Source organism: Lynx rufus, unplaced genomic scaffold (genome assembly GCF_022079265.1).
Source record: "Lynx rufus isolate CCGP_SWC_20201006 ecotype Redwood Valley unplaced genomic scaffold, mLynRuf1.p SCAF_6, whole genome shotgun sequence".
NCBI classification, from domain to species: domain Eukaryota; kingdom Metazoa; phylum Chordata; class Mammalia; order Carnivora; family Felidae; genus Lynx; species Lynx rufus.
This window is the reverse complement of record NW_025814878.1, coordinates 25,067,916-25,082,529: the sequence shown is the minus strand read 5'-3', so window position 1 is coordinate 25,082,529 and position 14,614 is coordinate 25,067,916. Positions and strand designations below refer to the sequence as shown.

Here is a 14,614-nt window from a genome sequence, read left to right as displayed (position 1 = left end):
TTTATAAAAAGTCATGGCTGCATATAATGTCACCGTTTGGATACCACAGTATTTTTAAGCATTTCTCTATTTGTTGATAAATTGTTTCTAATTATTTTCACTATGACAAACAATGCTAAGAGAAGCATCTTTACTATTTATGTACTCACGTTAGCAGTTGCATAGAATAGATTTTTACAAGTAGGACTGCTGATCTTGTTAAAATTTCTGGATAGCAGGGGCGCCTGGGTGGCTCAGTCGGTTGGGCGTCCGACTTCGGCTCAGGTCATGATCTCGCGGTCCGTGAGTTCGAGCCCCGCATCGGGCTCTGGGCTGACAGCTCAGAGCCTGGAGCCTGTTTCGGATTCTGTGTCTCCCTCTCTCTCTGCCCCTCCCCTGCTCATGCTGTGTCTCTCTCTGTCTCAAAAATAGATAAATGTTAAAAAAAATTAAAAATAAAATAAAATAAAATTTCTGGATAGCTATTATCAAATTACTCTCACCACAGTTTTTACAAGTTCATACTCCCAGTACCAATTGCCTCACATCCGTGATAATATTCAATGTTATCAAATTTTTAGAAATTTTGCTGAGGACTTCTGCTTCCAGGAAGCTGAAGCAGATATACTTTTCTCTATTCTGATGGCGAAGTACAATTAAAAACTTGACGTTTTTATACAAAGTGAACATCAGGTCAAGGAACAACATGGAACAAGCCCCACCCCAGCAGTGTCAGTGTAGACCGTGTGAAGACACTGGACTTCTATCCCCACGTGTCAGTAAGGAAATGGCCCTCCCCCTCCCTGCTGGGGTGATACTAGAAGAGGTCTAGTGGAAGGTCAAGACTTTTTTGGAAAAGGCAAAATCATGGAGATATTAAAAAGATCAGTGGTTGTCAGGAGGTGGAGGAATGAAAAGGCAGAGCACAGAGGATTTTTAGGGCAGTGAAAATACTGTCTATGACACTATACTGGTCACATATGTCATTATACGTTTGTCCAAACCCACATGATGTGCAACATCAAGAGTGAGCCCTATTGTAAACTATGCACTTTGAATGATAATGATGTGTCAATATAGGTTCATCAATTGTAACAAATACACCACTCTTGTGTGGGATGTTGATAATGGGGGAGGTTATGCATGTGTGGGGGAAGAGGGTATACGGGTCATCTCTGTACCTTCCTCTCAATTTTGCTGTGGGCCTAAAATTGTTCTTAAAAAAAAAAAAATAAAATCTTTTTTTAAAAGACAACAATCAATAGATGCCAACACTGAGATGACAAAGATGTTAGAGTTATCCAAAAATATTTTATTTTATTTGCTTGTAAATATATTTTTAATGTTTATTTATTTATTTGGAGAGAGAGAGAGATAGAAGAGAGAGCAGGAGTGGGGGGAGGGGCAGAGACAGAGGGAGAGAGAGAGAGAATCCCAAGCAGGCTCTACACTGTCAGTACAAAGCCTGATGCGGGCCTTGAACCCACGAACCATGGAATCATGACCTGAGTCATGACACTTACCCAACAGAGCCACCCAGGTACCCCATCCAACAAATATTTTAAAGCAGCCATGATAAAAATGCTTCAATGAGTAACTACAAACATGTTGACACAAATGACAAGATATAAAGCTTTAGCAAAGAAATAGGAAGTCTTAGCCAAAGAGAAGGATGAGGAAGAGGAAGAGGAAAAAGGAAAGAGGAGACGGAGAAGGTAGAGAAAGAAGATATAAAAAAGAACTAAATGAAGGCTGTAGAACTGAAAAAGACAATAACAAAAATAAAAAGCTCAGCGGATGAGCCCAATGGCAGAATGGAGATCACAGAGGAAAGAATCGGTGAGCTGGAGGAAATTACTCAGTCTGAACAAAAGAGAAGGAATATGTTGAAAAAAAATTTGTTAGGTCTTCAGGGTCCTGTTAGATTTTATATATATATAAATATATATATATATATTTGGGTATATATATATATATATTTGGATTTACATATATGGATATACATATATATATTTACATATATATATTGGATTTACATATATATATATATAAAATCTAACAGGACCCTGAAGACCTAACAAATTTTTTTGTTATATATATATATTTATATATCTATAAAAGAGAGCAGGACTGAAAAAGCAGTCAAAGATATAATGACTGAAAACATCCTAAATTTGGCAAAGACATAAACTTACAGATTCAAGGTGAGTGAACCCCAAATAGAATAAATCCAAAGTAATCTAGGCTAAACTACAACACAATTAAACCTCTGAAATCTACAGACAAAAAAAAAAAAATTTTGAGAGCAATCAGGGAAAAACGATACCTTAGCTACATGGGTAACACAATTAAAATGACAGCGGATTTCTCATCCAGAAACAATGGAGAACAGTAAGAAGTGAAGCAATATTTTTTAGGTGCCTAAAGCAAGAATTGTCAAGGCAGAATCCTATACTCATAAGAAATTTTTCAGGAATGAAGAGAAAATCAAGACAATCTCAGATGAAAGAAAACTAGGGGAATCTGTCATCAATAGACTACCCCTAAAAAATGGCTAACGGAAATTCCTAAATAGAAAGAAAATTATCTAAGAAGAAACGCTGGAACATAAAGGAGTAAGAAAGAGCAAGGCAGGGGAAAATATGGGTAAAACACAATAGATTTTCAGTCTCTTCTTGAGTTTTCTAAAATACGATTGATAGTTGGGGCACCTGGGTGGCTCAGTTGGTTGAGCGTCCCACTTGAGCTCAGGTCATGATCTCACAGTCCGTGGGTTTGAGTCCCGAGTCCGGCTCTGTGCTGACAGCCTGGAGCCTGGAGCCTGCTTCGGATTCTGTGTCTCCCTCTCTCCCTGCCCCTCCCCAACTCATGTGCTCTCTCTCGCTCGCTCTCTCTCTCAAAAATAAAAAACAAAAACAAAAAACCCACAAATTATGATTGACAGCTGAAGCAAAAATTACTATATAACACTGTCAGATGTGGTTCTAAACATATGTAGAGGAAATATTTAAGTCTGACAATGAATTACAGATGGGAGAGGGTAAATGAACATAAAGAGATATAAGATTTCTATACCTCACTTGAACTGATTAAATAATGACACTGGTAGACTGTGTAATACATTATATATATACAAGGTAATGCTTAGAGAAACCACTAATAAAACTATACAAAGAAAGGCACTGAAAAACACTATACATAACAAAATGGAATTCTAAAAGTATTCAAATAACTCATAGTAACACAGGAGGAAAAAAACAGAAACAAAAACAGATAAAAATAAAATGGCAGACATAAGCCCAACATATCAATAATTACATTGAATGTGAATGATATAAATATATAAATTAAATATAGAGATTTCCAGAGTGGATTAAAAAAATGACCAAACTATATGTTGTCTACATGAATTCTCTTAAAGTATAACAATATAGGTAAATTGAAAGTAAAAGGATGGGGAAAAGATGTATCATGCAAACAATAAAAAAAAAAGGAGCAATTATATACACACCATAAAAAATAGATTTCAGAGCAAAGGAAATTACTAGTGACAAAGAGGGACATTAATATAATTATAAAATGGTCTGTCCATCAGAAGAACAACAACCTCAAATGTGTATGCACCAATAAACACAGGTGAAAAATATGTGAAGTGGAAATTAATGGAACTGAAAGGAGAAAGAGAGACAAATCCGCAATTATTGTTAGAGAATTCAACACCCTTCACTCAACATTTGGTAAAACAACTATACAGAAATTAATAAAGGATACAGAACTTCAACGGGTTCTTAAGAAGGCTTTCCTTACTCTAGGATTATTATTAAAATTTTCTAAAATCTTAGTTAAGCTTGGAATTAATTTCTGCATATTATATAAAGAAGTGATTTAATTTACTTTTTTCCAAGTGAAGAGTCATTTTTCCCCAAATAATCTATTAAATAATTCATTCACTGCCAATTAATTTGAAATGTCAACTTTATCACGTACACATTTTTTTAACTTAAAGGACAACCCAAAGTAGTATACTCTGTAAACTTCAGTTACTATAAACTACAAATATAGAGAATAGCCAGAAGCATATATAATCCATCCCAACTGTCAAATACCCTAAAACTTGCCCCCAGTTGTACTATGAAGCAGTAGAGAGCTGGTTGTGAGCCACTTTAAATGATCTGCGGGTATGGGGCGCCTGGGTGGCGCAGTCGGTTAAGCGTCCGACTTCAGCCAGGTCACGATCTCGCGGTCCGGGAGTTCGAGCCCCGCGTCAGGCTCTGGGCTGATGGCTCAGAGCCTGGAGCCTGTTTCCGATTCTGTGTCTCCCTCTCTCTCTCTGCCCCTCCCCCGTTCATGCTCTGTCTCTCTCTGTCCCAAAAATAAATAAAAACATTGAAAAAAAACTTAAAAAAAAAAATGATCTGTGGGTATGACTCCATTTACTCAACTGTGCTGCTTACACAGCACATATAATATATAAAACATATTATATAAAACATAACATATTCTATAAAACACATACAATATAAACTATTATATAAAATGGGGTTCTATCATTTGCTACTGTTTTCATTTTAAGGGTGTTCTTGAGAACCTAAAATGCTATGCTCACCGATTTTACTAATGTTCCAGAATGCCAGGCATGGCTATACTTCTCCTGTCAATTGGTTTGTTTCTCTTCTTAATACTGTGACTGAGGTAATATGTACAGATGCTTTGCACAGATGCTTAAAGGATCACAGACAAATCCTTGGTAGCAAAATCATAGCAAATATTCAGGGTCATGTAGCCAATTTGATGCACTGACTCCACCAGAGGAATCGTGTTTGTTTTCTTCGCTCTCATTGTCCCTTTGTCATATTCTCCTCTCTCACTTATTTTTCATTTTTATCCATAATCAGTTAACTTGAAGTATGAGAGATTGTCTGGATAATCTGGGTGGACCTGAGTCAATCAGTTGAAAGCCCTTAAAACCAGAGTAGAGGTTTTCCAGATGATGAAGAAATTCCATCTGCGGACAGAAGATTCAGTCTGTGCCCCAGAGTACACTTATAAGAATAAAGCCTTTATCCACTGTTGGGATTCCAAACAGCATTGCTTCTGATCAATGAACTCACTTCATAGCAAGTAAGTGTGGCAATAAGGGCCCATATTCATGGAAATCACTGGTCTTACCGTGTACCCTACTATCTTAAAGCAGCTAACTTCACAGGATGGTAGAATGGCCTTTTGAAGACAGTTGCAGCACTCGCTAAGTTAGCACTAACTCTGGCTGAGCTGGTACAATGTCCTCCAAGAGGTTGCACATGCTCTAACTCAGCACCCAATACACGCTGTGCCTCCCATAGCCAGGATTCCCAGGTCCAAGAACCAAAGGGTGGAAATGGGAATATTCCACTCACAATTAACCCTTGTGATTCACTACTGAAATTTTTGTTACTTGTCTACATGACCTTACACTCTGCTGGTCTAGAAGTCTTGGTCCCGAAGGGGAAGAACTGTTCCACCAGGAGACACAAAAACTATTCCACTGAACTGGAAACTGAAACTGCCATCCTCCCACTTTGGGGTCCCCATGACTCTGAAACAACAGGCCAAAAAAAAAAAAAAAGTGGTTACTATATTGGCTGGAATGATTTGACTTGATTAACAAAGAAATTGGGTTATGACTACACGATGGAAGTAGGAAGAATACACAGGAGGTATCCTAGGGCACCTGTTAGTACAATCAGTTCTCCTTATTTGTGGCGGTTATGTTCTACAAAGCCACTGCAAATAGAGTTAGGAAATACTGAACCATAGCTCCTATGGGAGATATGTATATATTTCATATATATATACACACACATTTCTAACATAAAGTGCAATTTTAAATCCTAGAACAATTCATCTTGGTAGATTCTATTTTCTTTGTTTTACAAAAGTGAAAATGCTACAGCCATCTCAAGATAAAATGTTTAATTTTTTTTTTAATGCAAATGAGGTTCAGAAGTGTTAAGCGACTTGCCTGAATCTGCTCCACTAGCAGATGCCAGATTTGGGATTCAAATCCCGCCCAAATGGCCCCAGAGTTGGAGTTTCTTGCACGACACTGCGCTATGCCTGACTGGCTTCATTCTCTGGTCATCTCTGTATAGGCGCTGAAACGAGAAGGCAGAGAGAGCATCATCTTGTTTGTAACCTCACCTAGAAATAAGCCCAGTGGGCATTCAAATTTTTCTCTGTGCGCTTCAAGAATGAACATAAAAGCCAGAAAGTATTGCTTTGGGGATTATAAATAAATTTTAGTATAGGTGTATTTGCAAATATGGAATCTTTCAAAAATGAGGGTTGACTGTCCTATCTTGCCCTCTGTATTAGTCAGACCTCTTCAGAAAAATAGACTAATACGATAGATAGATAGATACTGTAAGGAACTGGCTTATTTAGTTATAGAAGCTAAGATGTTTCACAGTCTGCCATCTGCAAGCTGGAGACCTAGGAAAGCCAGTGATATTCCAATCTGAATCCAAAGTCCTAAAAGCCAGGGTAGCCAATGTGTAAGTTCCAGTCCAAGTCCAAAGGCCTGGGAACAGGAGATTTAATGGTGTAAGTCAAAATTTGAGGACAGGAGAAGACCATCTCAGTTCAAGCAGTTAGACAGAGCGAGTCAATTTCCCTTCTTCTGCCATTTTCTTCTAACCCAGCGCCCTCAATGAATTGGATGGTACCCATCCACACTTAAGAGAGTGATCTGCTTCACTCAGTATACCAATTCAAATGCTACTCTCATTTGGAAACACCCCACAGACACACCCAGAAATGCTGTTTAGCCAACTATCTGGGCACCCTATGGCCCACTCAAGTTGACCCCCAAATTAAGCATCATTTGTAGTAAAGCAAATGGAAAATTGCAACAATCCAATTCAGCCAGGGTTACTAACAACCCAGAACTTTACAAACGAAAGTTTGGGTCACCCTACCATGTAAAGAACCAAAATCAATGAGGTGCTTGCTGAGGGCAAAGGGGATAGGGAAGGGGTAGTGGGAGAAGATGCCTACAAATACCAACTAAGACATGTAACCAGCTGCAGAAATTGGGGCTGCACCAGGTGTGAGTGTTTCTTCCTTGTTTTGTCATGAATATGTCTGTATGCATATTATTTTAACGAATTATTTTTGTTTTTCCCCCTCTTATCCCCTTATCATAGAACATAAGATGTATTATTTTTTTAATTTTTTTTGATGTTTATTTATTTTTGAGACAGAGAGAGACAGAGCATGAATGGGGGAGGGTCAGAGAGAGGGAGACACAGAATCCGAAGCAGGCTCCAGGCTCTGGGCTGTCAGCACAGAGACCGACGCGGGACTCGAACTCACAGACCGTGAGATCATGACCTGAGCTGAAGTCAGACACTCAACCCACTGAGCCACCCAGGCGCCCCTAAGATGTATGAATAAAGTTAACTTTGTATCATACCATTTAAGGTACACTCTGTCAAAGAGAAGAGTGAATATCACCCAAGCACTCTGCATCCTCTTGTGGAGAAAGGCTGGGTGTGTTTTGTTGCATGCAGGATGTGTGACGTCAGGTGGAAGTAGGACTTTGTTGTCGCCTTTATTTGGAGCATAAGTATCATTTATAGAGGTGTGCATAGGTGCCACGCTGACAAAGAGTGAACTGTAATGGCTTTTTTTTGACATGTCAGCTTGCCAAGGTTATAGTCCCAGTTATGAAACCAAAAGTCCACAATCAGTTAAAGTTGACTTTAAGTAAGAGTGAAGGTCTTGCATAATTTATAGGAGACTCATCCAATCATTTGAAAGGCCTTAAAAGCAGGGTTGAGGCTTCCTGGAAGAAAAAAAGAAACTCCACCTGTGGACAGCAATTTCAGCCCAAGCCCAAGATGCCCAGCTGCCTTCCTGACTTGCCTCGCCAGCACCCACAGTTCCCAGAAACCAACTCCTTGCAATAAATCTCTTAATACATACCTCCTACTGGTTCTGCTTCTCTGACTGAACTTCCTTGGTAGGCACGCCAAAAGAGAATTAAGGCTGCAGAGGGAGTTAAGGTTGCCGATCAGCTGAAGCTGACTGTGAGTTAGGGGGATGATTCTGCATGAATTGGGTGAACCTGATGCAATCACGGGGGAGTTAAATGTGGAAGAGGAGACAGTAGCATCAGGGGCAGAGTGACGCAAAGGGAGAAAGAACCAACTGCTGTTGCTGGCTTTGAAGATGGGGGCCACGAGCCAAAATACTGGCAGCCTTTAGAAGCTGGCAAAGACAAGGGAATGGAGTCTTCCCTAGATGCTGACACCTTGATTTTAGCCCAGTGAAACCAATTTCCAACTGCTGACCTCCCAAACTGTAAGATAACACATTAGTGTTGCTTCAAGCCACTGAATTTGTGATTTGTTACAGCAGCAATTGGAAACTAATATACCAAATCTCTAAATATATATGTAAATGTATTGATATCAGTGTGGACACAACAATTATAGCATTGACTTAATTTATCCTTTGTAAAAGAAATTCAGAAAAAAAAAATTACCATTGGGATTAGTATTATGTGAAAGATTGCTCAAATTAAAGTTTCTACTGAGACACTATAATGAAATCAATGTTGACATTCATGACAGGATCCCACTACGAAGAATTTATGAAGAAAACTGGCTAGGAAAATTGGTTTCATTACCCTTGAATCTCTCAACTACATCAAGAATACAAAAGGGGCAGGAAAGTGTAGGGAGAGTTGGAAGACAATATGGTGGCATGGGACTAAGCTATGAGCCCAATCCCACCCCAATTCCAAGAGGGAAAGGAGGAGCCAGCTATCTCGTGGGGTGGAGGGGGTTCCCCAGGGCTACTCAGATAAGCTCAGTGTTTTATTTTTATTTCTGTTCTGGGAAGGGATGCAGGAGGGTTGGCTTTTTCTAAGGCAAAACAAGGAGTGGGATACTGGGCAAGGATCTATACACCCAGAGCCTGTCCCCACAGGAGAGAGGGAATAGGCTTGGGGTCACAATGGGCCCAGTTTAAGCAGACCACCTGGAGGGGCAGAGGGACCCAAGGGTTAAAATCCACACGAAGAGCCTCAGGTGGCCTCCAAGAGTGGAGACGCATCTGTCTGGGACAAAGGACAATGCCCACAAGAGAAAGCTGGCTCTAAACATGTGCCAGGTCCAGACCCCATGGAGTCAGATTATAATGATACCCTGTTCTTATGACATCTTTCCCTTCCCCTTAAGAGTCTCTGGGACAACTCCTTCCTGTTTCAACTTTACAAGATGAGAAACTGGCAGGGTTGAGGGTAGAGGAAGGAACAAAAAGGGAGGAGAGATGGAGACGGGTTCAACTCTATGGCCCTTTGCCACTTGCGGCCCTAGGTTGGCCTGTGCTGGGGGAGTTGAGCCTTAACACATAAGATAGCCCAGAACTTCTCTTCAGATCTTGGGCTGGATATCCTACTTCCTGAATTGAAACTCCATGACACTTAGCACTGTCTACTGAGAATGAGCAGAAAAGTGAGAGGCCAAACTTTCATTTAAGGAAATAAGAACAAATTCCCCCACCGAACACTTTTTAAAAGAGGCAGTAGCAGAATGGATGCATAAGGAAGTAAATAAAGTATTTGAATTACATCAGTCTACCAGTTATATTTATTATACGGACTTTCCATTCCTCACAGTATATTCCACCTAGGTTAGAAAATCAGCACTAACTCTGTCTTCCTATGGTCCCCTGTTTCTGTAACACAGAAACCGGAGACCTAGAATCATCAAGATTTCCTCTCTTGTATCTGCCCATTCAGTCTCTAATGTATTCTTCCTTTATACGGTTTGTATACTTCCATTCCTTCCTTCCTTTCCATTTTCCCTCCTCTCCATTGTTCCATTATTAGGGTCCAGACTGCCTGATATCTTGGTTACTATGATAGCTTTCTCATTAGTGTCTTTGATCAGGTCTTAGAATCCCTTTCCAATTCAACTTAGTCTACACTGAAGCCAAATCTTCATGAAAATATAGTATCTCTCGGGGCGCCTGGGTGGCGCAGTCGGTTAAGCGGCCGACTTCAGCCAGGTCACGATCTCGCGGTCCGGGAGTTCGAGCCCCGCGTCGGGCTCTGGGCTGATGGCTCGGAGCCTGGAGCCTGTTTCCGATTCTGTGTCTCCCTCTCTCTCTGCCCCTCCCCCGTTCATGCTCTGTCTCTCTCTGTCCCAAAAATAAAATAAAAACGTTGAAGAAAAAAAAAAAAATTAAAAAAAAAGAAAATATAGTATCTCTCTATGCTTCTTTGCCTAGCATTCAAGGCCTTCCATGATCTGACTTTACCTTCTTCTCAACTCTAGGCCTACTTCTTCCCTATCCAATGTGTTTATTCCAGGTCAACAGGTATGCCCTGGATCTTTTACTTACGCTTGAAATAGCCTCGTGATTGCGGATACATTTCAGTTTTGTGAAATCCTATCCTTCCTTTAAAGTCGGACTCAAATGCCGCCCATCTCATGAAGCCTTTCCCAGCTGCCTCAGTTGGAAAGCTTAGTTGCCGTGTGAGTACGGTAGATTCCAGAAAAGTACACATCTGCCTAATTATAATTAAATCAAATAAGGACAGGAAGAAGCATAACCTTTGAAGGTGCCCACCAATATCGACTTGACCTTTTAACGAAATTTATACATCTGAGTCAAGGATGAATTGACAAAAGGGACGTGACTGACATCAAGAAACAAAAGTCTGCGTTCTATATTCAGAACTTTCCAGGAAGATATGAGGGACAGAGGAAGTTTTGTCACAAAACAGTTACTTCTATGGTGGAATAGAGTTAACTGGGTTTTCACAGAGGTTGGGTGAAGGACCCACTTTTATTGTCGGTGTGCAACCAGAAATCGTATAGTAATCTGAAGAAGAAAGTGTAATTTAAAGAGTTAACTACAAAAAAAGTAAAAATAAGGAAAATCAAAAATTAACTAGAGCAAAAGATTAACTAGAAATAGAGAACCATGGGGCTGAGAAAGTATACCCACAGAGGGAACAAACTTGGAAAAGAGGCCCCCCCTCCCAAGTCTAGGCCTCAGGCCTTATTAGAGAAGTCCACTGGACAGAAAAAATATCCCTGGATTATTCTGGGCCAGAAATGGCCCGTAGTGGATTGGAGCGCGGGCTGGCATGGGAGTAGGATGCAGGGAACACTCTTCTGGTGGGAGGCAGGCAGGGGCTGGTAAACTGGGAACCATGGCTCGGATTCACTGGAAATTTGCCCTCTGGGAAGTGTGCAGGGGAAAGCCATCCACGAGAGGTGCCACACCTCCAAAGTCATCGTAAAGCCACCAGAAGAGCTACTGGGTGGAGGTCCCCACAGGGAGGTGCTGTATTCTGCTGGCCACTGGCCCCTGCTGGCTGCCACTTGAGCTGGGGGAGCCTGGCCTGAAGAAGCTGGCCCATCAAAGGACCCTGCTGGGAAGGAACATAGTAAATGAATTTGAAAAAAAAGAGCCCCTTCCTCCTGCAGTGTCCCTCCAGCGCCCTCTACTGACAAAGTTTAACGTGCCAGCTGCAAAGGAGAGATGCTTATAAAATCCAGCGGCAAAAGAGTGGATTGGAGACTGAGAGGTGGTACGCTGATAACTGGAAGACTGCCCAAGCCATTCTCTTCCTGTGCTTTATTTTTCTATTCATCAGACAAAATGGATTTGTTAATCAACTTCCCAGGTACTTAAATCTCAGGATTTTTCCTGGCCATTACCATCGCCATCATCAAAGAATCCCAAGGGAACAAAAACATTTGTGGAGACTTGCTCTAGAATCGATGTTTACCTACGTTATCTCCCGAAGTAGCAAACTATAATAACAACCATATTAAACAATAAGCAGTATGTAAGTACATGCTATTAATCTTTCTATTTGAACCTATGGGAAACTAAAGTCCAAGAACACCTAGCCAGTAAATGATGGATCTAAGAATATGAACCTGGGACCATCTGATTAGAAAATCAGTACTCTTTTCACTAACAGCCTGAATTTCTCACCAAGGGACTATTTTTTTGGTGTGCTAAGAATTCCGGGTGCCAGGCTGAAAATGCAGTGCCTCGACTAAGGCCTTGTCTTTGAGAAAACCCGCTGGAAATCAGTTGTTCCTTTTTGTACCCACATCTCCACTGCTGGGTGATTCTAGCAGCCTAATGTTTATGGAGCACTGAGTGCTACGCTTTGAGCTAAGTGCTATGCCTGCCTTTTCCTGACGAATCCTTGCTACAATCCAGTGGGTAGGTATTACTCGCCCCATTTTCCAGACGAGAAACTAAAGGCTGGAGAGGTTCAATAACTGGACCAAAGTTATCACCCAAGTAGAGGAAGTAGGATTTGAACTCAAGCAGGTCTGACTCCAGAGCTCAAGTTCTTGACCATGCCATGAGGTCAGGGCCTTCTGTTGAACCCTTTATTTCGAGTATGACTGATACTGAAGTTTTAAAAATACAGAATAGGGTTAATGTATTTTTCAGCTTCATTGAGTTCAGAAAGGAAATTGCGACTCTGAGGTTATTAGGCTCCTGGAAGAATGTTAAGCTGTCTTACGGTGAGCGGTCCATTTCTCGGAGTTCTGGACCCGGTACCCCTTGTCCATTCTCATTAATTCCAGGTGAGGTAAGGCAGACCCGTGGGTACTTGACACAAGCAATTTGCAATAGTCTAGGATGAGGATAGCTGCTGATACAGCAAATACTTTTGGCAAATTCATGTTTCATGGCCTTGTCTCTCACCCTGTGTCTGCTTGCTGAAAGCATCACATCCACGGAAGCGACCTCTGGGCAACTCGGCTGGTGAGTCTCCCTTGGTCTCCACTTTAGGTGTGGCCCAAAATAGATCTCAGTGCACATTTCTGTGACACTCACACTAGAGCAACACTTATATAACCACTGAGAGCAAATTCATCAAAATGCATAATGTTTAAGTAATTGCCTCACTTAGACTTCATTAAATTCTACTTAATTATCTCATTTATACAACATGACTATCATGCCAAAAATATTTGTGATAAAAGGTAGGAACAAAGAGAATTTTAAGAATTTAATATCCTAGAAATATTATTTTACTTAATAGTTCTACAAAATAAAATGGGGCATATCTAGACCTACTTTTAAGATAAAAACGTATATATTCCTTCCGTAGACCTCTCAGTTGCAAACATTGATCAGTCAATTATAACATCTTGCCGGGACTTAAGACAACTCCTGGTCTAAAGACTTCCGGATGCAGTCTAAAAAGGATCTCACGTTCTTGTAAATCTCACTAAGTGAATCACAATAACAATTACAAGAGTGGGTCATTACTGTTCTAATTAATGAAAATTCACGGAGCATAATTTCCTCAATTCTCACAGTTCTCTGTATAAATCCCTCCTTGCTGTTCAAGTTCGCACCACACGGTGGCAGCCTTGTTTCTCGGTTCCAGGTCTGTATTTTCACAGCAGGAATCCCCCTTGTTACTGATTCGGTATCGGGTTTTCGGGAGCAAGGAGCTGATGCAGGACAATGTCCTGGAGGAAGCGAGCAGGAAACATAGCGTGGGCCTTTGTTTGCTTGCTTATAAAACCAAACTGATCTCCAAAGTCCCTTCTAGCTCTAACTTACGATTCCAAAGCTGACTGGAGACTGGCTTGAAATCCAAGATTGTGAGGAGAGGAAGGTGGCACAGAGCCCCTGCAGGAGCAAGCCCAACAAACCTGCGCCACATGAGGGACGTAGTGAGGGAGGGCACGAGTGAGAGTGTTCCCAGCATTTTCCAGAAGGAAAAGCAACAGGCTCAGCAAACCTCTTTGAACGGTTGAGAGTCCCCAGGACAAAAGGAATTAATGAAGATTCTGATGGAAGTTATAAATGAGCTAGAAAACACTAGTTACAAGTGTTGAATTTCCAGACCCTAGAAAATGTCCTAAGATCAATCCTAATGTGTAAAATTACCATCTCAGGGGGAAGTTAGAAAGAATCAATTCCTAATGGAAGTAACTCTAGAGGGGAGCTGCAAAACCACCCCAAGCCAATCAAGGCATAGTTTCAGGGGGGATAATCAATACCTGATCAATAATATTATTGTAACTCCTCTCAAGAAAAACCAAATTAATAGAAAGATAGCAATCTGCATGCTGTCTAAAAAGGGGGAAACGGAAGAATTTAAGATGTTTCTGCAGCACTGTGCGGGAGAGACAGTCTTGATCACATTGCATATATAGATTTGGTCCATCTGAGGCATATGTACTTTTTAAAGAGTTTTTTTTTTAACGTTTATTTATTATTGAGAGACAGAGAGACACAAAGCATGAGCAGGGTAGGGGCAGAGAGGGGGAGACACAGAATCTGAAGCAGGCTCCAGGCTCTGAGCTGTCAGCCCAGAGCCTGACACGGGGCTCGAACTCACCAACTGTGAGATCATGACCTGAGCTGAAGTCAGTTGCCCAACCAGCTGAGCCACCCAGGAGCCCCTGAGGCATATGTACTTTTAAGTAAGACATTTACTAGCCTAGTTTGAGAATGCTTGCCATTGAACAAATGTCCTGATCACTGGTTATTTCTGTTACAGAGAAACGATTTTATTTTCAGTATTTATTTGGAGACAATAGAGCAAAGTGTTTCAGAGCACAAGCTTTGGAATTAGCCCTTGCAA

General features: G+C 40.9%; 1 long non-coding RNA gene across 1 annotated transcript; it reads right to left on the bottom strand.

Moving 5' to 3' along the window:
- Positions 1 to 357: 357 nt before the first annotated feature.
- On the bottom strand, positions 358 to 8,037 carry LOC124529290 (uncharacterized). Its single transcript, XR_006966306.1, has 3 exons — positions 7,945 to 8,037; positions 5,432 to 6,113; positions 358 to 396 (listed from the first exon to the last, which is right to left on the bottom strand). It is a non-coding gene; the product is annotated as an uncharacterized LOC124529290 (long non-coding RNA).
- Positions 8,038 to 14,614: the final 6,577 nt, after the last annotated feature.